The sequence below is a fragment of the Pelodiscus sinensis genome, chromosome 9 (genome assembly GCF_049634645.1).
Source record: "Pelodiscus sinensis isolate JC-2024 chromosome 9, ASM4963464v1, whole genome shotgun sequence".
Taxonomy (NCBI): Eukaryota; Metazoa; Chordata; order Testudines; family Trionychidae; genus Pelodiscus; species Pelodiscus sinensis.
The window spans coordinates 26,362,128-26,387,309 of NC_134719.1; the positions used below are offsets into that span (position 1 = coordinate 26,362,128).

The following is a 25,182-nucleotide window of genomic DNA, read 5'->3' on the forward strand; positions in this document are numbered from 1 at the left end:
CCTTTTCAGCAGTACTACACCTAACCAAGGGACGTAGAAAAAAATTGTGTGTGTCTGAAAACTGTAGGTACTGGGGGTACTTTTTTTTTTTTTAAAGGGTTACTTTATAAAAAAAAAGATTGAGAAACACTGATCTAGGGTACATTCTCTAGTTTACTTAAGAGAATGTTATATAGAACAGTGTCAAAAGCCTTACTAAAAATCACAGTATATTACACCTACTGTTTCTATCCTATATAGATGGTAACCCCATCAAAAAAGCAAATTAAGTTGGTATGACATCTATTCTTGGTAAATCCATGTTGGCTATTCCTTTTAGTCCTACTATCCTACAGATGCTAGTAGTTTAATAATTTGCCCCAATATCTTTCCAGATATTGAATTTAGGCTGACTGGTCTATAATTCCTCGGAATCTCCTTGTTCCCATTTGTAAAGATAGGTCTTATGTTTCCTCTTCTTCAGCCTTTTGGCACCTATCCTGTCTTTCAGAATTTCTCAAAAAGATAACTGGTAATGAGACTGCTATGGATATTTTCTTCAGTATCCTAGGATTAATTTCATTGCTGACTTGAAATGATCTAAATATTCTTTAACTTGTTTTCCCCGATTTTCGCTTGCATTGCTTCCCCCAGTTGTGCATATTAATTATGCTGAGTATGTGGTCATTAACAACTCTTTGTGGGAAAACTGAGGCAAAATTGATATTAAGCACCTCAATTTTCTTGATGTCATCAGTTATTAGTTCTCCATCCCCCTGAAGCAAAGAATCTATGTTTTTCTTTGTCTTTCTTTTGCTCCTCATGTATTTACTATCTTTATCAGCATGAGTTGTGGGTATCCTGGGCATGGGAAGTCTCTGCCTTCCCATACTGTTTGATGTGGCCCCACCCATACTTCACCTTTAACTCTACTCCTGCCTGCTGTTCCCATGCTAGAGGTTTGGGCAGGTATGCTAGGGGCCACTCTGCTCTTCCTGTCCTGCTGGTGCTGGGAATGCACTGGCTGTCCAATACTTGGGGCGATCAGGCCATGCCACCTGCTCAGTGTGGACCTGGCAGCTTGGTTATGGATGCAGGCTTCATGGTGGGTTGGCTAGGAATGTGTTGCTGGGGAAGGCAGGGACCATGTTTCCCAACCAAGTTGCACTCTGGTGCTGTGGGAGAGGCTGGCACCATGATACCTGGGTCTCAGATGGGGAAGTTGTGGTCACTCTGCTTGGCTTTCCAGCACCTTTGGGGCTGAGGTTGATACCCTGCGGCAGGGGCCACTGGACAAAGCAGGATCTGGGCTCCAGCGGCATGGAAGAGTCAGGGCATTGGATATAAGTGGCAGAATTGAGGAGCCAGGGGTTCCCCCACCAGGCCAGGGGGTTCTGCCACCATCATGTTTATGACCTTTACCGGGTATAATCCATTTTGTGTTGTAGCCTTGCTGATTTTTTCCTACATATTTTTCTGTTCTTTTATACTCATCCTTATCAATTTGACAATCTTTTTTTTTTGTAGGAGTCTGTTCCTATTTCAGGTTATTAAGAGTGCCTGGTGGAGCCATACTGATCTCTTCCTTTCTTTCCATTGTATCAGAATAGTTTGCAGTTGTGCTTTTAACATTGTCTTCTTGAGGAACTGCCAGCTCTCTTGAACTTCTTTTCCTTAGATTTTCTTCCCATGGGATCTTACCTACCAAGTCTAGGAGTTGAACGTCTGCATTATGGAAATCCATTTTCCTTCTGCTGCTGCTTTCACTCCTGCCTACCCTTAAAATCATGAAATCTATCATTTCATGATCACTGCCACCCAAATTGCTTTCTACCTTCAGATTCATAACAAACTCCTTCGTGTTAGAATCAAATCTAAAATGGTTGCCCTCTGCTCATTTACTCTACTTTCTAGAACAAAAAGCTGTCTCCAGTATATTCTAAGAACATACTGGAAATTTTGTTTTTATCCATATTACTTTCCTAACTTTCCTAAATCAGGTCAATTGCCAATTGAATAATGATTTAGTGTATGAACTAATATTTCCAGTTCTTCTTGTTTATTCACCATATTCCTTGCCTTTGTGTACAGACATCTAAAATATTGATCAGGTTCCCCTTAGTCACTGTTTGAGAAGATCTGAAATAACATGGCATCACCTAAGGTTCAGGGGAGATTCTTTTTTCATAGTTAATGGAAAATTCAACTGAGCTGAATAGTCAGATTAATTGATATGTTTTCATTAAACTATGTGAAGATGAAATATTCAAATAACATAGCTAATGTTGAAAGAATGGCTTTAGGTTACTCCCTTGCTGTGCACACAGAGACAGTCATTGAATCACTGAACAACATTAGCTGAACTCTGTTTCTTGAGAGAGTGGATGTGGGATCCCTTCCATCTGCAATGAACACATTTTTCTGAAGAAGGTGGCATAATGCATTTAAGGGCACCTGGCAAACAAGCATAGAAATGCCTATAAATAAATAAAATAGCTGGATTAAAACCATTAACTTACATGTGGGATCAACACTAATGAGACTCTCTAGAGGAGGCAAGAGCACCCTTAACAATAAATAATAATAATGCTTTGCACATATACAGACACTCCAGAGCTAAGCAAATTATTCATAGTGAATAATTTATTAGACAAACTTAGCTTCTCTTTTCTGCTTCCAGACAGTGAGAGAGTATATTTCACAGTTTCCCTTCATTTATTCAAACAATTTTATTTTATCACCCAACGGACTGATAGAAAACAGTTCACTCTGCACAGATGATATTTTGTACTTAAACTTCAACCTGTGTTATTTAGCTATGATTGGTCACATGGCTGTTTCTGTCTTGCTTACATGACTTTGAAACTTCTTCCACAACTATTTGTGCTTTTAAAACTCACTTGCTCGAATGTAACATCAAAAGTGGTGTGTAAAGACAAAGAGAATTCAAACAAAATTCAAGTCAATGTCAACACATTTGTTCTTTGGTATATTCCTTTGGCTGTGCAGAGTACAGTTCATCATGACTAAAGCACTATCCCAAAGTGGGAGCATAAATCATGAAGGCCATGGGAGGAGGCAGCTTTCATAAAAAGAATATGAAATGGCAGGGCAAAGCCTGTATCTGATGCACTCCAATTGCTCAGCAAGAATTGCCAAGGAATTTTAGTTACCTGCAGTTGGTTGACAGTTTTCCGAAGAAACGGTTTTCTATTAAACAAATGCCAGCTCAATGATATAGAAGCATTATGTGGGTATGAATCAATTTAGTTGATTTTTCCTAGGGAAAATTATATAAACAATTCAATGAGGAAAAGTTTCAACTCTTATATTATACATTGTAACATAATTTGACTTTATCATTTCAATGTTGTCTTTTCAATATTTCCAAAATAAAATATTTCATAAGTTTCCTTCCAAATGTGATTCCAATTTGGGATAGAAGGAAATTTTGAAATGTTTGAATTTCCCAGAGAATAGAAATTCCATTTCCAGCTGGCTCTATTATCTACTCATGTTACCATATCCCACTCCATGGAAAGTTTGGGTGGAGTTGTTTCTCTTTCATTCTTCAATATCTCACCATATCAGTTTAAACAATCAGTTCAGAGGGGATTAAAAATGTGCTACTGCTTGGAGTATAATTGCTGTGTATGTGTCTCTCACTGTATCCATTGTCCCTGGGGATCTGTGTATGGCTATATAATATTTTACAAATGTGCCACACTATGTATTACAATTTTGCAAAAAATGCAAAACTGAGGCCCCCAAAAGAGATTAAAAAACCACTCAAACACATCTGCATTTTTCCCTAATGTTGTCCAGCCGTATTTTTATTAGACTAATTAACTATTATTTTTTCTAGTCTTTACATCCTTCCTCTATTTGTTGCTACAAAAATGAAAGACAATATGTTTTTGTGTTTCTCACAGCTGAATCCTTTCAGAATTGACAAATGGCTGAACAAAATTGAAGAAATGTAGAGTATAAAGACTGATGAAAAGGTAGATGGTATTTGTAACCATATTTTAGCTCTGTTTTAAAGCAAAGCAAGCAAGCTCCCTAAAAACAACTTGACCTTTGAAAAGTATAATATCTGACACATCACAAGAGAACACTTCCTCCGTATGTGTAGTAGGTTAGGGTTTTTTGTATGTTAGTTTATCTGTTCTGGATTTAGTGGCCACATAAATTGCTTGAAGCATTATTTAAAAATATAACTCAATTTAATCTAATATTAAAATAGAAAAAACTGTCTAACTCAATTCTGCCATGCTTAGCTATGTCATGTAGTAGCATACTGATCAAGTAATCCCTTTTACTTCAAAGGATCTCAATGTAACTAGAAGTTGAAGGCTATGGAGCTAACAGCTGAGGATCTAATTTATAATTTTAAGCCCAATATTGTCTCCCAATCATTTTCAATAACAACCAAGATCTACAGTTCTTGGTCATTATCACAGGCATCCTAATACCAGTCAGTTTTTGGAATGCCTAAGTGCACTTACGTGAAATTATACATTTACATAAGGAGCCAACCTCATTAAAATTAAACAAGAACCCGAGCTAGTATTTCAATAAATTTGGTTACATTTTATTGTTCATTTTCTAAATGGTACTAGATCCTATTTTATTCCAAGGATGACTGTTAAAATGCTTAAATACTATAAATTACCTGTGTGCAGAAGATTTTGCAAGATCCATGTTCGCATGATAATTCACAACCAGGTTCCATGTGTTTAGAGCACTAACAGTTTTCAGGTGACCCATCACTAATTTGTATTCATGACATTTTTATTGGAGTTGTGTATGCTACTTTACCTGGAGAGTGGTTGTTTTGTATCATCTTCTAGATGTTTTGTCAATTAAATTCAGGGAATGTGTCAGTGTATATAGTTTCTTGTACTGCTAAACTGAAAGAGCACAAAAACTGAATACTGGAGGACTATTTCATATTGTCAGTATCTATCATTACTTTGAGCAGGGCTCCAGTATTGCAATAATATCTGCCAGTTGCAACTGACTGAGCCTCATATGAAATCAAATAGCATAAGAGTGCGTGGAGCCAGGGCCAATGTCAACTATTATGTGGCAGCTTGTCCTAAGGGGACATGCTGACAGACTCTCAAACTTTTGTTTAATATTTCTTATTGAGTTTCTCAGAGAGACTACCTGTCTTGCAGCAATTATTTGTGAAGGAGACAAATAAGAATGAAATGGGAGCAGAAGAACCTGCATCTCAAAACTCATATTTGATAAAGTGAACTTGTGGCTGGTTTTGAATTGCAAAACCATCAATTATTAAATGGAGCAGTTGTGAAAACTTGTGTGGGGGCAAGTAGCCACATAAAGGGATGCAAATATTTCTGACTGGAATACAGTTAGAAAGGGAAGTGTCTCTTCGTGTTCCCAGTATAGCAGTGTACTTCACAGTGGAAATATGTCAAATATCTAGAAGTGTAGGGGTAATAGAATGTTCTGAAAGTTAACACAGTACCAATATTATTTTCAGCTTCCCTAGCAAAAGAACAAGCCAAGGAAGACATTCTTCCTTAGAACAGAGGATAGTTGTACTGTCTCAGCACATACTGCTGGAATGTCAGAGCTTCAACTTAGTCTTCTTTAGACAACCTGAGTTTCAACAAGAGTATGAATGGCAGAACTTAGCCAAGGTGCAAACTGGAGCCTTTGTGGTCCAAAGCCAAGAAGTCTGACATGTGAGTGACAAGATAGCCTCCCTGCACACACATGAACTATTAGAAGTCAAGCTAAGCTATACTTGGGATATTATTGAATATCTCTAATGTACTAACGTAATATAAAATAACTTAAATCAAAAAGGCAAAAATGTATCTGTCCCCTAAAGAAGAACATCACAAATTGTTTCTCCCTTTTTAGCAAATATAAGTCCCAAGCCAATGCCCACTGAAGTTGGTACAAGGACTCCTACTTACTTCTGTGGACCTAGCATTGGGCCAACAGTGAACTTTCTTCTTTCCCTTATACTTCTTTTTATCCCCTTTCTCGTCATTCCTCTGGACCCAGCTAGAACCTTGCTCCTCTATCCTCTTTCCCTCAATATCTTGCCTACCCTAGTTGTATTGTTTGGCATCTCCCCCATTTCCCCAGCATCCACAGCTTGATACTCCTCATTCTTTCCCGTGCTTCCTGTTTCTCCACTGACCACCTCATCTTTCTGAATCAGGGGAAGTTCCCAAGGATGAGTGATCTGTAGACAAAGATGACTTGACAGGATTGTTGAATACAACCCTAAAATTATGATACACTAACCTTCAAACTACAAAATGAGGGCAAGCTGCTCAGCTATCTCAAATTAGGTCTGCTAATGCCAGTTGAGCTTTGCAGAGATACACTAGCTGAGAATCTGGCCCAGTATCTTTAGTGGAACTATACTGATTTAGTCAACTGGGAATCTGCCTCAGACTTAGATGGAATGGAGTAAAGAGAAAGAAAAGCAGCTTAAAAGGGAAGAGCAAATAGCACTCTTCTGGGGAAGAGATCATGTTTGGGAAGCAGGATGGGGAGGGGATTTCTAATGTTGGGGAGATGGAAATATGAAATCAGTGGGAGAGAGAAGTATTTGGCTGGGAGAACAAAAGGAGGTGCAAAAATTATGGTGTGCACTGAAAAATGGGTGGATGCATCAGAGATGCAGTGGTCAGCAAAGGAACAGGAAACATGGGACAAAATGAGGATCGAGAAGAAATATATCAAAGTTTGGGTAGGCAGCCAAACATTTTAGGATTAATCAGAGCTGATCCAAACCTGTAACCCATTGGAGGCTCACCCATCACTTATCTTGGCCCTTTCCTTAAAAAGAAAAAGTAACCAAATATAATCAATTACAGGACTCTGGGATGCATGGGACATAATTCAATATAACTGTAACATGATGCAGTTGCAGTGGAATGGCCTGTATTTTGGCTGTAGTAGCAGTGAGCTCTTTTTCCTACATGTCACAGGTTATTGTAATTTACTATCTGAAGATTTCTAATTAAAACCATGTGCAGCACTTTTTCTTTTCTTTCTTGCTTTTTTTTGGGGGAGAGGGATGGGGAGGTTCACACAAGGGGCTCTATGATTTCCATAAACTTGGCCAATTGTGAACTCATCTCTCTCCACTAGCTTGTAGCCCAACTGTGTGCAATAAGACGACAATTCTGAGAATGATCTTTGGTTACACTCTATCGCTGTAAATTGCTGATGTCCTCTAATGGCCTGTAAAATATAAAACTAAACCACTTAGTCTGAAAAAGCTAAAATGAATGCTCTAGTGCAGGAGAAAATTATTAGATTCTTTTAATTAAAGCAAGGGCTTCATGCAGCAACTCATTGGCATTTTCTAAGGATGTGAAAGGTATATTTTTGGTCTGATCCCTGCCCTCGATACAGCTCTTTTGATCCATTGTAGTGATGCAAAGGGGCTATAGGACTGTCATAAGTGAACAGCAGGGGATTATCCAGATATAGAGGAATCATGGAGATGTGATATAGCCAGTTCTGTGTCACCCTCCCTGCAGAGGGCTCTTGGACAGTGGGCAACAAGGGACTCTGCTGATTTGAGGATGTGATTAAAGTGCTAGTATGCTTCGGCAATCATATGCCTGGGTAATGGAGCCCAGAAGATTATTACTAATTGGTGCAATTTACATACACTCTACTTTGCACCAGTAGTTTAATTCTCCTACCCTCTGCTTCCCACCGGGTCTTGCTCAGAGTATAAATCAGTCAAACCCTAGAGCTGGCCTCCCCATACCTATGGTATTAACAAGCATAAAACTCCTTCACAAGGGATGAAACATCTGTTTTAAAATGTCTATAATTCATGTTTTGTACCATAGCCAGATCTGGGCACGTGCTCTACATTAAACAGGTTGGATTGACTGTCAAACTCATTGAGTTCCTGGCTGGTTTCTTGTCACCTACAGGACTACTCGGATTTTGGAGCTATGGCTTTGCCGGAGATCCTAATAATATGAATATGGAGCTGTCAAATAAGTCTGTGCAGCACATAGATACTACAAAAATAAAGGCTAGACATGATGATTCAGAGCAGTTTGATTCATTGTGGTGGTTACTCCATCCTTCATCTTTGGACAGCTCTCTCATAGGTATCCCAATAAAGATAGACAATACAACGCAGTGAATTTTTACCACAGTTTCTATAACAAAGAGTCTGTACTCCTAAAATATCATATATATAACCTTTATATTAAAGAATGAGGGCACACTGCTCAGTTGTCTTAAATTAGCAGAGCACTACTAATGCCAGTGGAGGTTTGCAGATCTACACAGTCAGTGGAATTATTCAGATTTAATGACTTGAGGATCTGGCCAGGTTTTGGTTTAAAAACTTGAGCTCTGATGTGAGCACGATGCTCACTCAGAGAGGGACACATAGCTGCTCACTAGAAAGGTTTGTGCATTCAAATGCAGAAGTTACATTCCTGTCTAATTGTTCATCTGCATGTGCAATTATTGAACTTCCATGCTCAAATGCATGGCAAAATATACTGACGCTCTCTTTTGCAGAGCTGGCCCTTAAGAAGAATAATTTTGACACAGAAACCCTTCAGACTGTGTAATTTTATTTGCTTTTAAATTTTGCCTGGTTGCAAGATTAGGTTGGTGTGGTTGTATTCTGAAGAGTGACTAGAGATAGAATCATGATATTCCATTTTTATTGATTTAGGTAAAAATGTTCTCAATTTACATTTTTGTTCTCATTGTACCAGCTCAGCAAAATCAAATTTGGATACAATTTTTTCCCCATGCATCATCAAAACCAACTCTTTTGAAATGTTCACGTTTGTACTTCAATTACACATATAATGCTCCTCAGAGTGATCAGAGTCAACTGATAATGATACAAGAGAATTAAAAACCCAGTTTGACTTTTGTATGACTGGTAGAGTTTGTATGACTGGTAGTTAAAAACACAGTAGAGGAAATCTGATATGAAATCCCTGAGAAAAATCAGGGAACCCGAAGACTATTTTCAAGCCCTTTCAAGTATATTCAGAGATACAGAAAAACTATTTTTAAAAGTGGAGAATTTAGTTTTGTATCTTTTAGGATCAAGTATTTTCATTATCTAGCATTCTCTATCATCTTAAAACAGAGGATGTAGGAGCAACTAGCTCTTCATAAAAGGCTCAATATTTCCTATCACTTATCCTCATCTCCATAACACGTCTTAATAGCTCACCACAAATGGCAAGATAAGGTACAGAGAACAATCAGAAGGGTATAGACAATAGGATAATCCATAATCAGACTCCAGGGAATTAGACACAGCAACACACAGTTACAACCTTATTCTGGTATTTAAAGAAAATGTCTGGGGAGGATTAGCTACTCAGTTCTCAGTACAGTAATAGGGACCACATAGCTAAATCACTTCGAAAAATATAGTGGGGTTAGGGACCAAGAATCCTGTGTTTGTCCTGTCTGACTAGTACAATGATAGAAGCATCTCTAATAGAATATCATGCCTTTTTTGAAGTGGTTTCCCATTGTAAGCTGTATGATTTATGTGGGGTAAGTGTTCTGTTCTTTGTGTGAGTAGTTATTGTTGATGTATAGCGACTCTTACCAGCAATACTGGGAGCTGGGAGCCTAATTTCCCCACTTGCTGTGCTGAGAAGTTAATGTACCTTGATTTGTTCCAAAGATCTTTGTTGGGTGCACTCTGCAGCTCCAATCTCGCAAAAATACTGCACTAACCCATCTCACACAATAGCAGGTGACCTTTGGCAGGATATCCTCACCTCTGAAACTGCTTCTAAGTGTGGTGGCAGTCATTTTGCTCTTTTAAGAGCACAACATCTGTAACCATGAAGGTAAGTTAAGGTGGTGAAGTGGGATTATCTTGATTTAAAAAAAAAAAAAAAAGTGTGAGCACAAAGTGCTCCAATAGGAAGGTTAAACCTGAAGGGGAAGGCTGGGCAGCAAGTAAAGAAAATACATTCTGGTGTAAGTCTAACAGAAAACGTATGTACAAATTTAAGATACTTCTAATAATGGGAAAATGTAGAACCCTGTGTTTGCCTGCATTCTGACATCTGTAAATTATAAAAAGAAAACCTATGTTCCAATTCCAGCGAGACAGTTTGACTGTGCTTAGAAATATTCTTTCACCTTTTTTTTTCCTGGATATTCACCTCTCTTTGGATTGCATGTTCAGACCTGCATTCAGAAGGGAGCAGCAATATCATTTTAAGGTTATTGATTCTAAAGATGGCAAGGGAGAAATTCTAGGTCATTATGCTGCAAGTACCTGAAGTGAGAAACCTGTCTTAAGAAAACAGGATTCTTCGGTATTTGAGACAGTTTGGAGATTGATGGAGGGAGACAGAGAACAAGACTGTATGTGTGTTAAAGCTAAAGACACTGTGTGGAAATGCACTGCTAAAGTTCAGTGATCTCAGGATGTGACTCTTATATCCAGTGTTATCCTTATAGTTTCAAAGAAGTGAAAATATCCAAGCACAGCTGTAAAGTCAAAATTCCTTAAAAGCAGCTGCTGACCAATTCCAGATGTTTGAAGTTGTTTGCTTTATACAAGTCATAAAACATAGCCAGCCTTTTACTCTTAGGAGCATAGTATGGGACATGGTATGCGCCTGGTTTCGATAGTGGCTCTTGACATAATTTAGATGATATAAAGTCAAAAATGCTTAGGCTTGTAAAGTATTTTCAAGAAAGCAGCACTCAGAAGGATTGGAACCCAGCTACATTCTGCTGCAATGTATTACTTAAGTACTGTGCTCCTGAAGGAGGATGCAGATGGAGCTCTGTATTTTTTCAGTAGGAGGTGCAGTTGAACTCTGATGACCTGCAGCCTACATTACCACAGGGATCATCACAATGCCAGCTGCCTGCCACCCACATGTTTCTTTGGACACTAATGCCTGGAGGCTCATTGATTCCATTAAATTTTTGCATTCCAGTTATTATTTGCATTCCGGTAGTATTCACAGCTGTACTGGGCACTGTGCACACACAGAGAAAAACATAGTATTTGCCCTGGGATGCTGGCAATCTGAAGCCCAATCCTGCAATCATCTCTATGCAGGAAGCTACCTGCAGATAGCTCTCTGATGTCACTTGGGCTGTTCACAGCAATGAGAAGTATTTGTGTAGAGCTCACTGCAGGACTGGAGCCTAATTCTGTCATATTACAAAAATGGACAATTTACTCGATATGCTGGAAGAAAAAGGAGTTTAAAATGGCTAACCTGTCACTGCTGAAAAATCTTGTGTTCTGTGTGAGGTGAATATTTCAAACATCATCGGCTGTTGACAAGTGTGTGTCATTGGCAATCCAACAAAGTTGGTCATTTTACATCAAATGATATAAATTTTTGTTTGGTATCCAATAATGTGATTTTGTAACAAACCTCATTTATCTCCTTACGCTTCAGTTATGTTAAAAAATATGTAGGGCAAATATTTGTCACTTCACAATGAATTGAGAGGCAACATGTCATATTACATAAAGACTTTTTTTTGTCACTATATTACAATATTGTTTTCAATAGGAATAGCGGGTAAGATTTTAGATGTTCCAGATGCATAAAGAAAAGCAAAGACTTTGTAGTGGTCTATGCCAGATGAAGACAGGTGAGTATATACATTGAGTACAAAAATTCCTAAAAATCCTGGTTGAAGTGATGAGATAACATGTAGGACGACAATGGTTCTTTTATCTCCACAGATCCCAATACAAATTCTTATTTGACGTACTAGTACAAACGAATATGAAGGAATCATCTTCTTTATGCCTAATGGCCATATGGGCCTGGATTTGGAACTATGGCCACAGCTCAGAAGGGGAGATATAGGGATGGCTTTGAGCTAGAGCCAGTCAAAAAGTGATAGAACAGATTGTGCAAGAAATCAGTTTTGTCAAAATCAAAATGCTTCTAGGGAATGTGTCTGATCAAGTTCTCCAACAGAAAAAAGTCACAGGGCCCCCCTCCCCAAAATAGTTTTGATTTTGTTTGGACATTTATTTATATATTCACATTAATATGTTATAACAAATTGAATGAAAATGAAACAATTTGCTGAATATATTTTTCATTTTGCAGAAAAAAAATGGCTTTTTGTTTGAAGTAAGTCAGTTTCCAACTCAATGATAACACAAGTTCCTAATCAACTCTACTCTAGCTGTACTGTAGAGCACCTGGTGCTCCCCTGATTCTGGGACAGGTCATGTACTGGTTTGGATCTTGGCATAATTTAGAGCTACCTCCATTCAAGTATATTCTGGGTGCATAAGGCTCTGCTGTCCTAGGTTCTGAGGATGAACCACATACAAAGTTCTACGCTACCCAAGGATTCCTCTACTCTGTGACAGAGCACAAAACCAGTCCCTTTTTACCCAAAATTTATGATCCTGATTTGTGTTGCAGACCCTTTGGCACAATAATAGGTTTATGTAGGACAGTAGAGTCTCACAGTATGCTAGGATTGCATGTGGAAACTTTACCACCATCTGCTTGCACTAAGCCTGGCTTAACCCAATGCTAAATCCCTCATTTTATGAGCAGCAAGTTACTCTCTCACTCAGACACTTCACAGTGAATTAAATGGAAGTGCACTAGATGGCATAAATATGTCCTTTGGTGTAATTACATTACAAAGACATTTCAGAATTATTTTTAAAAGAGAAAAACAGAAACATTTCTTAAATATAATGTCCAAAAAAAAGCAACTTACAAATAATACTGTTTGAGAAAGTATTCCCCAAATGAGAGCAATATGTGTTTCTTTCTAAAATATGTCAAAGCAACTTTGTTCTACAAATCAGAAATGAGTTAATAATGAGCTACATTTTACTCTTTACAATCCTGTTGGCTCTGTGACTTAAAATGAGTGGTCATCCATTCATTGGGGCATTCAATAATGATGATGGAAAGCAAGAAATGCCTATAGACATTTTTTCCTGCATCTAGTGCTTACTTTTCAGGTACATTTCAGTGCTTACATTTCTGGTACACCAAGAATTTTGGTGTTCCCAGGTGGGAGAAGGAGTGTGATACCAACATTCAGTCTTACTACAGTGGAAAGGCTACCTGATCAAAAGTTATATGCTCTAACTTCTTTGTGCTATGACTGCTTGGTAAACTTGCCAGCACTAACTTTCAGGAGTGGCAATTGTTTTGGGGTGAGTCAATTTTTAGGGGTCCTATTTGAAACATCTGAACAGGGTCTAGTTTTCAGAAGATGGATGCTGAGTACTTTCTGAAAATCAGAAGAGTTGCAGCCCCAAACTGGAAGACCCAAATTCACTTGTCACTTTTACAAATGTGGGTCACCATTACCAGCTGTCCGTGCTCGAGAACACATTTGGAATAACTTGTTAGTATGCATCCATTTGTCTTAGTCAATAGATTTGGGTTTAGGAAGCCAGGAAACCAGGCTGAATTATTTGTGCTATTGAAGTCAATGGGAATTTTGCCACTGATTTCAACTGAGCCAGGTTTTCACCCTGGATACGTGTGTTGATTGTGAAAGTCAACAGCGGGATTCCTGATGAAGCTTAAATTATTAATGGAAAAGAAATTCTGAATGATAGCAGAACCAGATATACCCTCAAAAACAAAAAGAAGCTGCCTTTAAATTCTCTTTAAACTGGGTGAAATGCATAGTGGAGGTAAAAAGGTATCCCTGATGAAAGCTACCAGGACCAGTTAACATTTTCCTTCTCATGAAGAATAAGTGAAGGAGGTTACTCATGAAGTAGTGGTTACTCAGCATCAGAGGCCTTGAGTATGCCTAGAAACTGCATCTGTTAAGTGGTTTATTCACTGCTGTAATCATCATTCCCACAATGGTAGACAATTATTATTGCTACTAGACACCTTACAGTACTGACAGACAGATATGCTACCCCTAAAGAAGTTACAGTCTAAGGCTCCAAACTCTTTAATTTATAGTCCACAAACAGTGCTTTCATAGAGCCAACTGCAGTAAATAGCCTGTACACACATGCTATCAGCTGAAGGTTTAGGGAAATAGGATTGTCCATTTGTCTCTGATAACAAATAGGGATTAAACATAATAAACAGGGGTGGATTTGTCGTGAGATTATATATGAACTATCAACAACTGCTATTATACCATGCAGCTACCAATAACTGTTTATATTTTGTTTTAAATATGTAAAAACATTTCCTTGTAATCCCTTGATCTGTACAGTAATTTCCTTTTGTTCCTAACTGTTAAAGCCATCTTTGAAGTACTCAGTAGGAACCATTCCTGTTCCCTCAAGACAGGGCCACTTGAACACAGAAATCAAAACAAAAAACCAAAAGTGGGTGAATTCGGCAGTACAATAGGATAAGAGTTTGGATGGCTGTGGAAAACTATCCATCATTATTGTTTTAAATTTCTCTTGATTTGTGTGGGAGAACACACCCAGTGCTCTGCACCCTAATCTTTCTTCAGATTTATCTTTTGTGTTTCTTTTCTGCTCTCGGGATCTCTAAAATTCCACTTACTCTGTCACTGCCAGGGAAAACAACTTGTGAGCTCTCCCCTTGTTGATAAGTAAGCACAGTTACTTATGGATATCCTATTGTGCTCACCTCCTGTGGTCTTGAATTTTGTTATTGGTCAAACCACAGCATTGGGTCAGCATTCCTCACAAAATATGTCTACTTGAAAATTTGTCAATTTGAGTTTTAAAAATAGCAAATAACCACTTGTCTACAGGCTTCTGCGAATAAAACATAACAGAAAATCTTCAAAATCTGGAATTAGACATGAGAGCTTCATATTGTAATCTACCATACCACTGAAGTAAATACAGAGAATATCCACTTTTGAAGTATAATATGTACAGACACTGATGTGTTTGCAACATCAATGCAGCAGCAAAAAGGAACCTATGAAAACAAATAACCCAATAATTTGGAGACATTGTCAGGAAAATAATAAAAAGCAGAGGACTCAATATGGTACTAGTGTAAATAAGTATAGCCCCTCTGGAGATGAAAAAGCTATGCCAATTCACCCAGCTAAGGTCTACAATGCAGGCATCTAACTAAAAATAGAAAATAAAGTAAAAAGTATAGCTCTGTACAGCTAAATTGGTTGGACAAATTGGTTTAAGGTAATTATTGGGATTAAATTATAGTGTATTTGATTCACAATGCACTTTTTGGAATCAAATGGGAAATTTCTATTTATTTATCTGTATAGGAAGCAGTGTCATGGGCTTCATGCTATTTTTCACTTTAACACAAACTCACATAACTAAGCCAAACTTATCCGGTCTTTTTCTTTGCAATTAAAGAAAATATACTCTTATAAAGGGGACTTCTTGGTTATGCTGCTCTGTGAAATGTGAGACTGTGCAAAGAAGAGGAAAAAGAGAATCAGCTGGAAAGAGAGATGAAAAATTCCAAGATGTATTATTTAAAAAAGAAAAAAAAAAGAAATATATGAATCTCTAAACTAAACATATCTAAGGAAAAAACAACAACAACAACAACTATTTCAGAAGAGGAGTATATTTAATTGACTGCAGCCTCAGGAGAGGTAATTTTTGTGCCAACAAGTTATGTGGATTTTATGTGCCTATTAGTCTGCTATTCAATTAAAAAATGTGCACTTACCATGGCAACTACTGCGTCTCATGATACACATGCTAATTCTGAAGTATTTCTATAAAAGCACCTTCTTAAACATAAACAAACACCATCATCCATGATCTCTTGGTGTTAACAGTCACTAAAAGGAAAGGTAGTAAAGTGCACAAAGTACCAGTTTTTATAATTAATTCATTTTAGAGGAGAATGCTAATTCTGAAATACAGACACGTCTTGACATAGCAACATACCAGGATAAATCACATACGGTATTATAAACCACTGTAGAGTCCCATAAATGGAGAATGTCTACTTTAAGGAAGTCACGTATGCCTTGATTTAAGATTACAATGTTAAATATTTTTTCCTTCTGTTTCAAATCTATTTGATGTCCTTCCTCGTATTCCTTTGGAATAAGACTTACACAGCCTGAGCACCTTGAGTCCAAGTCAGCTGACACAGGTCAACCATGGGTGTTTAATTGCTGTGTAAACATACCCAAGCATAGTAGTGCCCAGGCCTTTGATGTACCGAACTTGTTGGTACTTCCAAAGCCAGAGGGATTTAATGTGGCATGGTAGGTTGGAATGATTTTGTATTATGACTAGTTATACTTCCAAACCATGGCAGTTGCCATGTTCAAGAATATCACCCTTAAAAATGGTACCCTAGTATTTATACCTAAGTTTACAACTGGGTGGGGCTGTAACTTCTTTGGAGGATAGGGACATAATTCAAAATGACCGTAGCAAGTTAGAGAAATGGTCAGAGGTAAACAGGATGAGGTTTAATAAAGAGAAATGCAAAGTGGTCCACTTAGGAAGGAACAATCAGTTCCATACATACAAGATTGGAAGCGACTGTCTAGGAAGGAGCATGGTGGAAAGGGATCTAGGGGTCATAGTGGACCACAAGTTGAATATGAGTCAACAGTGTGATGCTGTTGCAAAAAAAGCAAATATGATTCTAGGTTGTATCAACAGGTGTGTTGTAAGCAAAACTCGTGAAGTCATTCTGCCACTCTACTCTGCACTAGTTAGGCCTCAGCTGGAGTACTGTGTCCAGTTCTGGGCACCACATTTCAAGAAAGATGTGGAGAAATTGGAAAGGGCACAGAGAAGAGCGACAAGAATGATTAAAGGTTTAGAGAACATGACCTATGAAGCCAGGCTTCATGAACTGGGCTTGTTTAGTTTGGAAAAAAGAAGATTAAGGAGGGACATGATAGCAGTTTTCAAATATCTAAAAGGGTGTCACAAGGAGGAAGGAGAACATTTGTTCCTCTTGGTTACTGAGGACAGGACAAGGAGTAATGGGCTTAAAGTGCAGCAGGGGAGGTTTAGATTGGACATTAGGAAAAAATTCCTAACTGTCAGGGTGGTCAAATATTGGAATAAATTGCCAAGGGAGGTGGTGGAATCTCCCTCTTTGGAGATATTTAAGAACAGGTTAGATAGACATCTGTCAGGGATGGTGTAGACGGAGCTTGGTCCTGCCTTGAGGGCGGGGGGCTGGACTCGATGACCTCTCGAGGTCCCTTCCAGTCCTATGATTCTATGATTATCTTCTAGAGATGTTACCCTAGAAGTGACCTAGATCAAATGGATAATACAATATTGCCATGAGAGACATACGACCAACAGAAGCTTATCATCAAAGACCATTATGTTGAAATGAGATGATCAAGTGATCCCACATAATATTCAAAGCAGTACAGATTCTGTGTTTCTGGAACCACTATGGGATTATTAATATAAAAACCCCAATGCCTCTGAAGCCCAACCAACCCGGGGGATAACAAGAGAGACTGGTTTTACTAGTTTTCAGGAGGCTGGGAGACCAAAGAAAGCTTCTGATATAAAGGCTGAGTTCATCCTGACAGAGGGCCTTTTTCTGATTCAGTAAAAGGTCACAGGGTATGTCTACACTACAAAGTTAATTCGAACTAAAGGACATTAGTTCGAATTAACTTTGATAGGCGCTACACTAGCGCTCTGCTAGTTCGAACTTAATTCGAACTAGCGGAGCGCTTAGTTCGAACTAGGTAAACCTCATTCTACGAGGACTAAGCCTAGTTCGAACTTACTAGTGTGTAGCCCCTTAATTCGAACTAGTGGGAGGCTAGCCCTCCCCAGCTTGCCCTGGTGGCCACTCTGGCCAACACCAGGGAAACTCTATTGCCCCCCTCCCGGCCCCGGACTCCTTAAAGGGGCACGGGCTGGCTACGATGCCTGTGCCAGGTGCAAGCCTGCCAGCACCCAGCTAGCAGACCCTGCACCTGGAATAGCTCGAGCCAGCCACCTGATGCCCCCCAGCCCTCCCCCTCTTCCCGGGACCAGGCTGGCGGCTCCCGGGAGCTTGCCCGGGACCGCAAGAAGCGGGCACCCGCCTGGTCTAGTGCGGACATCGTGGACCTCGTCCACGACCTCCGCACTAGGCACAGGAAAGTGGCCATCTAGGGCAGGAGAGCTGCCAGCCTGGCCACCCAGGAGCAGGTGTGTATGAAAATCAAGGTGGTCCACTGATACCTCCAACCCCGAGCTTACAATGGCCGTACTGGGTCAGACCAAAGGTCCATCTAGCCCAGTAGCCTGTCTGCCGACAGTGGCCAACACTACAGACCCTGGAGGGGATGGACCGAAGACAATGACCAAGCCATGTGTCTCATGCCATCCATCTCCAGCCTTCCACAAACAGAGGCCAGGGACACCATTTCTACCCCCTGGCTAATACCACTCCATGGACCCAACCTCCATGAATTGATCTCACTTCTCTTTAAACTCTGTTCTAGTTCTAGCCTTCACAGCCTCCTGCAGCAAGGAGTTCCACAGGTTGACTCTTTGCTTTGTGAAGAACAACTTTCTGTTACCAGTTTGAAGCCTGCTACCCATTCCTTTCCTTTGGTGTCCTCTAGTCCTTCTATTATGGGAACTAATGGATAACTTTTCTTGATGCACCCTCTCCACCCCACTCATGCTTTTATAGACCTCTATCCTATCCCCCCCCCCCCAGTCTCCTCTTTTCTAAACTGAAAAGTCCCAGTATCTTTAGCCTCTCTTCATATGGGACCTCTTCCAAACCTCTGGTCATTGTAGTTGCCCTCCCCTCTCCCACCCTCTTTCTTCCCCTCTCCCACCTCCTTTTCCCAGTCTCCCTGAGTTTTGTTCAATAAAGAGAGATTCTATTTTTGACCACACGTTTTCTTTATTTTGTACATCAGGAAGGGGGGCTAGGGAAGGGTAAGTGGAAGGAGGTGAGGGAGGAATGGGGTACGCGCCCCCGATGGGGAGGACTGGGTTAGCTCTGCAGGCTTCTGGGGGTGGTAGCTCTCCTGCAGCCCCCCAATTGCCTCCTCTCCCCAGATGGCAGCCTGCGGCACGTGCAGCTGGTCTGATGGCCAAGTGCTGTGATGTGCCCAGAATGGGCACTCAGGGCACTCCAAGACAGGACTGCTTTGCAAGCGGGGCACCCCTGAGAACTGTCTGTCCGGGGTGGGGGTCAGGTCCCTTTAAGCACAGCCTTCAGCTAGCCTGAGACAGCAGCTCCACGCTCTAAGTCCTCATCTGATGCCCTGCCGGCACTGCTTCCGGTCATCCTTAACCCTGGTTCAGGGTCCACTTAATGTGGACATGCTAGTTCAAATTAGCAAAACGCTAATTCGAACTAGTTTTTTAATCTGGATGTGTTAGTTCGAATTAGCTTAGTTTGAATTAGCGCTGTAGTGTAGACATACCCATACATACTTGATCCAAGTGTGTGTGAGGTGGTGGTGATGAAGCATGACTCAAACCTTGCTGAAGGGTTCAAAGTATTTTGGCCTGCTAGAGCCTCATAGAACAGATTTTTGATCAAGTTTTGAGCCATTTATTGCTTCTATTATAGTCTCTCTGAACGCTTTTTATTCTGGAATAAATGTGTTCTATTCAGAGAGCTTGGTAGTCCTTGTTCTCAGACAGAAAGCAAAGCACAGGTGCTGGCTTTCATGCAGACTGGCTTGCTGGGGATATCAGCTTATGATCTGAATGGTGAGCTTTGAATTTCCTCACTTGTGAAGCCTGTAACACATTCAAAGGGCAAATTCTAAGCTCATTTTCTTCTTGTTGTTCCCATGTCACAAAAGCAGAAAGCATCTCCTCTCCTCCTCCAAGCTCTCCACCTGCAACTAGACTCCCATTCGATCCCCTTTTCTGTTTTCCCTCACTCCCACTCTTACCCCCTTCCTTACACTCACTCTCTTCTGGTTCTTTCCCTTCATAATTCAAGCAAGCACAAGTCCCTCCCATCTTAAAACCTCCCATATTTAACCTCACTTCTCCAGCCACTATCCTCTCTCCCCTTTCTCTCCTCAGTCTTGCCATCTACAATCACTACCAATTCCATTCTACATCCTCTCCACACTGGCTTCTGGCCTTTGAACCCATCAACCATCTTCCTCCTTAAGTCTCTACTCAACTTTTCCTTGCTAAGGCACAGAACCAGTACTCCAGCCTCAATTTCTTTGATATATCAAGTCATCTTTGACAGATCTTCTTGAAACCTGGTTCTCCCTTCTCAACCTTGGCTTCAGTGACTCTGTCTTCTCCTTGTTATTTTCTTCCCCTCTATTTGCTCCTTCAGTGTCTCCTTTGGAGGATGCTCTTCACCCCCCCCCTCTAGCTTTCTACAGGACTCCCATCTCTTCTTCTTTGATACTTTATGGCTGAATAATCTCATTCACAAACTCAAATTCAGCTACCATTGCTATGCTGAGGAGTTACTGATCTCTACTCCTGTCTTCTTCTATCCAAACTAAAATCTTGAATTGTCTTTTTTGCATTCTGTTGTGGGTGTCTCACCAACAACTCATGATTATCATAACTACAACAGCCTGAAGCCACACTCCTAGGCTCCCGGCTCCCTCTTAAACTTTCCTGGCAGGCTAAAAGCTGCCAGGATTCTAGCTGGTGAGCTGTGGAGGAACTGGCATCCTAGAAATCCCACAAGTCCCACCAGAGATGGAAGATTTGGAACTTCAGGCTCCTTGTTTGCCAGCAGACCATCTGACAGGCTGCCATGGATCTGGGAGCCTAAAATGTGAAAAGCCCCATCCTAGCTGGGGACTTTAGCACTTGGAACCTAATGCTTTCAGGCTCCCAGAGAGCCAAGCAATTAAGCTGGCAGTTAAATTTTGAAACCTCTCTGGCAGGCAGAGTTCCAATACAAGTCCAAATATCAAATCATCTGTGTGAAACATTTTGATTTTGACCAACCAGCAATCTCTGATGGAAAAAAAAAAACACTCTGCAGAAGAATTGCGGACCAGTGGCGGTATTCACTTTCAAAGTTTATTAATGGGCTTGGTTAGGCTGCTGGTGCACTTATACCACTGCCTAGCATGCTTGCTGATGCCATGTTTCATTGTTTTCTTGATCTCTCCTGTTTTCTTGATCTCTTGATCCAGAGGCACTGGATTTATGACTTATTCCAACAATCTATAACCTGTTTAACCTCTCTTTCTTCCTCTCCTTCCCAAGGTTCTTTTTTTGCCTATGACCCATACTTTCTCAATTTCTGCTTACACTCTAAGCTCAATTTAGGGCAGGAATTTTTTTCTTTATTTGTTCAGAATCTTAGGATCCCCCGTGGACTAGGGCTTGTAGGTATTATGAATATATTGCTAATAATACAACCTGTAGTGAAACAAAGTTGACAGAATCTAGGGATGACCAAGAGGGGATGGATCACTTGAAATTGCCTCCTTCTGCGCATTTCCTCTGAGGCATCCAAAACTGGCCACTGTGAGGGTACGTCTAGACTACAGGGTTTTGTCGACAGAAGCTTTGTCAACAGATACTGTCAACAAAGCTTCTGTCGACAAAGAGCGTCTAGACTACATTCAGTTCTGTCGACAAAGCAAGCTGCTTTGTCAACATAACAGTGTGGACACAAAGGACAGTTTAGATGCAATAATGCCTTCTGTCGACAGAACTCTGTCGACAAAAGGCGTTATTCCTCGTAAAATGAGGTTTACCAGCGTCGACAAAACTGCTGAGTTCTGTCAATGTTATGTCGACAGAACTCAGCGGTAGTGTAGACGCAGGTTTAGTTTTGTCGACAAAAGTCCACTTTTGTCGACAAAACCCTGTAGTCTAGATACACCCTGAGACAACAATGATACTGAGCTACAGAGAACATTGGTCTGACTCACCATGGCCATTCTTATGTTCGACTGAAAGCAGAATTTGCTCTTGGAACTCAACTTCAGTTCACTATTTTGCTAATTATTCCTCAGCCAGAAGAGAATTCTGTTCCCTCTCATACAATTGTTTTGTTGACTCAGCTGTTACTGATGTGAGCATGGCAAATTCATGTCAGTAAAACAAGCAGGTAAGCCTGAACATACATGGTCACAATTTGCTTGAAAGGTGGCACCATTTTTATTAGTCACATTTCAAACTGGAACCATACTTTCCAGAATACTGTCACTTACCTTGCATGTGTGTCTGAATTTCTCTCTTCTTATTTACTTGATGAGGGAAGGCCTTAATTTATCTACCTTCTAAGGTCTATCCACATTTATGCTGAATAATTTATTCCTTATGTTGTCTTTTTTTGGTATTTGCAATATTTCCATATGCCAAACGTTTTGAGATATATGAAATAAAGTTGCAAGAATGTCTGGTACATCAAACTACATTCCTGACAGGTTCCCAAACTCATTTTTCAAAGGTGTTGTGCAAGTTTCCTTTGAGCATGAGGACTGAGAGTTCAGACAGAGTGATTGCTTTGTGGAAAGAGCTCACTCACAGCTGTTATAGTATTTTTATCTTTTATCATTTTTTGTGTGTATGCTCATTATTGCCCCATCACCGGTGGGTGAACACTTTCCACAAAGTGACCACTCTATTTCTGACCTCTCTGTCCTCATCCGCAAAGGAACCTTGCACAGCACCTTCAAAAGATGAGCCTGGGAGCTCACATTCATAACTTTGCTAGGTACTCCAAACCATGGGCTGAACAGAGGCACTGGATTTATGACTTATTCCAACAATCTATAACCTGTTTAACCTCTCTTTCTTCCTCTCCTTCCCAAGGTTCTTTTTTTGCCTATGACTGGAGAGATGCTAATGGATCACTTCACCTTAAATCAGGGGTTGGCAACCTTTGGCTCTTTAGCCTATCAGGGTAATCCATTGGTGGGCCATGAGACATTTTGCTGACATTGACAGGCATGCTCCGCCCCCACAGCTCCCAATGGCCACAGTTCACTGCTGCCAGCCAATGGGAATACTGGAAAGCAGCACGAGCTACAGAGACATGCTGGCTGCCTCTTCCAGCAGCTGTCATTGGCCAGGAATGGTAAACCGTGGCCACTGGGATCTGTGCAGGTAGGGAGAGGGGCATATCTATGGAAGATCATCAGCATGTCTCTGGCCCACCAGAGACTACCTTAAAGAACAAAGAGCCTAATGCTGCCAACCTCTGCATTTACACAGTCCCTTGAAATAAGCATTTAACTCTATATGTAAACAATCTGTTCCATTTTGCATTTACCTGTGATACTCTGAGTACATTTCCCAGACCTGGAGAAGAGCTCTGTGTAAACTCATCTAATCAATTGAAGTTAGTCTAAAAGATATTATCTCACTCATCGTGGATGTCTATGATCATGGAACCAACACAGCTTAGCCCTCAGTAAATAATGTAAATTGTGCTTTAGGAACTGTATTCTCATGTTAGTCCACTGAAAATTTTAAGATACTGTCTAGGAAAGTACTGTAAAATGGTACAGGTACTTGGCAATATTGCAGCTAACCCCACTGGAGGGAGGAGCAATTCTGAGCTGCGTTTTTCATTGGATGTGAGAGATTTTCATGAGCAAACTACAATATCATGTTTGTGCCACATCTTAGCAATCTTGGGAAGGGAAAGTAGATAAAAATCTTCACATTTTTATACAAACCCTTAATTCTTTAAATTGGATATTACCACTTTAATAATCCATACCTAGCTAAAATTTGTGTTTCACTGAATTCCTGCTACTGTAATGAGCCCTGAACATCAGGCTGAGAATTTGATCAGGACAACACAATTAATCACCAGTCCATGCACAATTTGAATGATACAAAAATTGCAGAACACAGTTAGATTTTCTAAGTAAAACCAATATTTCATGCAATGGAAAGGGTGAAGTTTCAATGCATAACAAAAAAGAGTTTGAGTTTTAAAAAAACCTGGCAGTCAGCAGGGCCACATGAAGGTGAATGCATAAATCAAATAACTATACCATCTGTTATAACAAACTTAACAGGAATTAAGTGGCCCATATTTTCTAAAAATATCTTTTGTTGCAGTGTGCAGAAGTACATCTCAAGAAGTGACTGATGAAGAATATTGGAATTGGACTTTAATTAGGAAGCTTTGGATTTGGAATACAATGTGAGCTCAGTCAAACTATCAGAAAGATGAGCTTATTAGCAGAGAAATGGGAATGAATATAAATGTGCAGTACCCCCTTACAGTATTGAACAATATGTACCTCCTTGCTGAGAGAACAGAATAGGATTAAATAGTACATACTTCATAAATTGCGGTGTGTGGGCATTGAAGTGTGCCTACAAGCTCCCCTCCAGTGGTCTTATACACCAATCTGATTTAAATTTTTGGTTCTGTTTCAATAGACTGGGAATTTCATGAACAAAAACCTATAATAAAAAAAAATCAACAAATGGTCTGGTAGAACTTCATAGACTAACAAAACATGTAGACAGTTTTGTTAGTCTATAAAGTGCTACCAGACCATTTGTTGTTTTTTCTATACAGACTAACTCGGCTACCCCCTGAAGCTTCTTTAATGAAGAATTAGATTTGAAGATGTATTTCAGTGGAGAGATTGTTATGCTTTCTGGTGACTACCCCATTTACAAGATAACCATAGCTCTGGTGGATGAGGGCCAAAAAAATCCCTGGATCATACAGATTTTGATTTTCAACATTGTCTTCTGCAGACAAAGATGGTCCAATAGCTGAAGACATTGCCCAGGATATAGGAGACCAAATTTCCTCCTGTTCCACAGACTTCCTGGGTGACTTTGGGCAAATTTCTCAACTTCTCTGTGATTCAATTTGCCATCTCTACAACAGGGATCTTAGAGATGAGCTGGGCACTACTGGGATCAACCCATCGATTGGAATGCCATCTGAATGATACCCCAGTGACCAGCTGGTTCATGGGATACATATACATTACAGTATCACCCCCGTCACCCCCTTTCCATATTCAAATCCAACATTAATCAACAGAAACAAATCAGGGCAGAAGAAGGCTGGTGGTTACTTTCTTTCCCCTACATCTCTCATGTATTAAAAGAGCAGTATGGTAATTTGTACATCCTACTACATAGAAAAAGAGTGTTAGAGACCATATTTGTATTATATGTTTATACAATGCCTAGCATCATAGTGATCTGGTCCCCGATTAGGGCTTCACTATTGCAACACAAATAGTAACAGGGTTTATTTGTTTTTTAAATAAAAAGGAACAACTTGGCAACTGGGGTAGCACAGACAGTCTTCCAGTTTCATTAGGAAAGAGACATGT

At 40.0% G+C, this 25,182-nt stretch overlaps 1 long non-coding RNA gene across 2 annotated transcripts in view; it reads right to left on the reverse strand.

Moving 5' to 3' along the window:
- Positions 1 to 25,182, reverse strand: part of LOC142830658 (uncharacterized) — a 151,438-nt gene that overhangs the window by 65,991 nt on the left and 60,265 nt on the right. The window contains exons 2-3 of one of the 2 annotated variants that reach the window (XR_012906099.1): positions 3,153 to 3,259; positions 2,040 to 2,433 (exon numbers count right to left, since the gene is read on the reverse strand). The exons of the other annotated variant lie outside the window; for it this stretch is intronic. This is a non-coding gene — a long non-coding RNA (uncharacterized LOC142830658). Of the gene's footprint in view, positions 1 to 2,039; positions 2,434 to 3,152; positions 3,260 to 25,182 lie in introns of those variants that run through there. 2 annotated transcript variants of the gene reach the window in all.